Consider the following 3,730-nt stretch of genomic DNA (forward strand, 5'->3'; position numbering starts at 1 on the left):
CCACCCAAGTGCTGGGATTAAAGGCGTGCACCACCACGCCCGGCGAATGCTCACTCTCTTGAATCTCAACTGGGCCCAGGGGGTGGATACGGACTTCCACCTAAATTTTGGTTCTAGTCTGAGTTCGAGTGCAAGCGAGTCCGAATGCGGACTCTAGAATGCTGAATGCAGACTGCCTGCTGCTGAATGATCTATGCTGTCTCTCTTTCTGTAAGCTTTAATGCCCTACCCACAATGCTGGAGGCAATTAGTTTGGATGGCTTAACATTCCAAGCCAGGGTTTGACTAGGACCTTGGAACGTTGGTGAAGGTCAGAGAGCAATGTCCAAATTTTCTTTTTCTAGCTGTTAAGAAATGATATCTTGTCACCTGAGTTTTTAATCTTAGCCTTTCTGACTGGTATAAAGTGGAATCTCAGGGTCATTTTGATTTGCATTTCTTTGATGAATAAGGATTTGAACATTTCTTTAAGTGCTTCTCAGCCATTCAAGAGTCTTCTGTTGTGAATTCTCTCTTTAGCTCTGTAGTCCATCTTTTACTTGAGTTATTTGATTTTTTGGAGGTTAGCTTCTTGACTTCTTTATATATTTTTGGATATTAGCCCTCTCCAAAATGATGGGTTAGTGAAGATTGTTTTTCCCAATCTGTAGGTTGCTGATTTGTCCTATTGATTATGTCCTTTGCCTTACAGAAGCTTTTTAATTTCATAGATTGTTGATCTTAGACCCTGAGTCATTGGTGTTCTGTTCAGAAAATTTCCCCCTGTGCCAGTGAGTTTGAGGCTCTTTGCCACTTTCTCTTCTATTAGATTTAGTGTATCTGGTTTTATGTTGAGGTCCTTGATCCACATGGACTTGAGCTTTGTCCAAGGTGATAAATATGGGTCTACTTTCATTCTCCTACATGCAGACCACCAGTTTGACAAGCATTATTTATTGAAGATCCTGTCTTTTTTTTTCAGTGTATGGTTTTGGCTTCTTTGTCAAAGAACAAGTTTTCATAGGTGTGTGTGTTTATTTCTGGGTCTTCAGTTCTATTCCATTGAACTACCTGCCTATCCCTGTACCAATTTCCTGCTGACTTTATCATTATTGCTTTGTAGTACAGCTTGAGGTCAGAAGATCTTTTATTGTTGAGAATTGTTTTGGCTATCCTGGGTTTTTGGTTTTTACATATGAATTTGAGAACTGTTCTTTCCATGTCTCTGAAGAATTGTGTTGGAAATTTGATGGGGATTGCATTGAATCTGAAGATAAGTGGATATTAGCTAAAAAGTACAGAAAACCTAGGATACAACCCACAGATCATATGTGTAACAAACTGAAAGGCCCAAGTGAGAATGTCTCAATTCTACTTAGAAGAGGACATAAAATAATCACAGGAGGCAGAGGGATAGAGTCAACTGGGTGGGAGAGGAGAAGGAGAGGGGAAAAGGAGAACAGGGTCAGGTATGTGGTGGTGGGGGACAGGAAAGAAGCCCTGAGGGCCAAGAAAATGAATGGAAATAAGTAGCCTTTGGAGTGGAAGGTGGGGGGGGGGTGTTCTTCAGGAAAGTACCAGAGAATTGGGAAGTGAGAGACTCTCAGGACTCAATGGGATTGACCTTAGCCAAAATGCCCAACATTGGGGTGAGGGAACTTGAAGAGTCAACCTCTAGTAGGTAGACAGGGCCTCAAGTAGAGGGATGAAATGTTTACCAACCCAGAGTCAAAAATTTTAACCCAGTATTGTTCCTGTCTAAAAGAACTGCAGGGCCAAAAATGGAGAACAGACTGAAGGAAGGGCTGTCCAGTGACTAAACCAACTTGGGATCCATCTCCAGGTGGGGACACCAAGGCCTGACACTATTGCTGATGTATGGTGTGCTTACAGAAAGGAGCCTAGCATGGCTGTCCTTTGCTTGTCCAACAAACAGCTGAGACAGAAGCAGATGCATACATCCAACCATTGGATTGAAGTTGGGGACCCCTGTGGTTGAATTAGGGGTAGAATTGAAGAAGTTGAAGGAGAGGGTAACCCTATAGGAAAACCAGCAGTCTCAACTAACTCGGACCCCAAAGAGCTCCCAGAGACTGAGCCTCCAACCAGGCAATATACATGGGCTGGTCTGAGGCCCACACACATATATTGCAGAAGACTGATAGGTCTTGCCTTAGTGGGAGATGTGTCTAACCTTTGAAGACTTGAGGAAAGTCCTGGCAGGGAGTGGTGGGGAATGGGGACATTCTCTTGGAGACAGGGGCGTGATGAGGAATGGGATGAGAATCTGTGGGAGGAAGGACGGGGGGATAGGTGGAATGCAAATAAAATAATTTAATAAAAGATACAACAAAATCAAGAATGTGAGAAGGAATGGAAAAATTTTACTGTCATTACAATGACTGTATACTGCTGTGAAAGAGAATTACTTGGCTCTCAGGCACATTAATACATGAGTTTTTCTCTTTCTTTTTTTCCCCACAGTGCTGGGAATTGAACTCAGAGCTTTTCAAATGATACGTAGATATTCTACCATTGTGATATATTTGAAAGCTCAGTGATTGATTTTATATTCCACTCTATATCTTGTTATGTATTCTATCAGGGAGTAGCTGCCACCATAAGAAAAAAAGTAAACATCTCCTCTTGCTATGAGTGCAAAGCTCAAAGATGAAATGGGAAAATAAAGAGACATTTATCCAGTTTATCATTTTTTTTAGAACGATGGCCTATACTAGATCAGTAGGAATGGTGATGTCAAGATACCATGCCTGTAAGCAATGGAATCTGTATTATAGGTAGAAGCACAACAGTTGGTGGTCTGCCCTCATTAATAACCCCATGAAGAAGTAGAGAATGGCAAGCTCTTGACAGTTTAATTTCTAGCTAAAGAGTAAACATGAATATGAATGGTTTAGGAATGTATGAGGATGATGATAGAAACTTCCCATACTTGATATGTATCTCTAGATGGAAGAATTATGCATCTTTTGATTCAGTTTATAAATCAATGAGTTCACCAGCTGTCCTGTCCCAAAGCCAGGTTTATATAATTGGACATATTAAATAGACATCATATCATTCTTGGATATTCAGTAGCCCAACAAAACCACCATTACAAAACTACTAGAAAGGAATTAAGGACTGGAGACCAAGAGTTATACTACACTGTCAGGTGCAAAAAGAACAAAATAATGTAGGTGAGACCTGAGATTAAAGGGTAAGGGCAAGTTGGGTAGATAGTTAATGATATATGTATGATATATTTTTTGTAAACGTGAGTACTCATATTTAATCAGTTTCAGAAAGACAAATGTAAATCAGTTAAAGTAAGCCATAAGTTAGTGACAACTCACTAGTTTTTTGTATTTGATTTTATTAGTTCTTTGTCAAGCAATACATACTTGTCAATAAAGCATGGTAGGTAACAATATGTAGTTGATTATATTCAAATTCCAATTTTAACAAGCACAAGTTTTATGATTTGGGGCAGAGTATTTAATTAGGTTGAACCTCATTTTGCTTATTTGGAAAATATAACAATCATGTTATTTGGAGTAATAATTTAGTAATTAAAAATTTAAGTATATATAAAGCATTGAAATAATCTTTTCATGAATTCTAGGGCCTTTTCCTCAGTGTATTACAAAAACATTTATCACTATTTTACCAGTTTTCCAATTTTCACATTCTCTTTTCGTGCCCATCACATTTTAATATGCCTGCTAATTCTTTTTGATCTGAATTGTTA

This window comes from Mastomys coucha, chromosome X (genome assembly GCF_008632895.1).
Source record: "Mastomys coucha isolate ucsf_1 chromosome X, UCSF_Mcou_1, whole genome shotgun sequence".
NCBI lineage: Eukaryota > Metazoa > Chordata > Mammalia > Rodentia > Muridae > Mastomys > Mastomys coucha.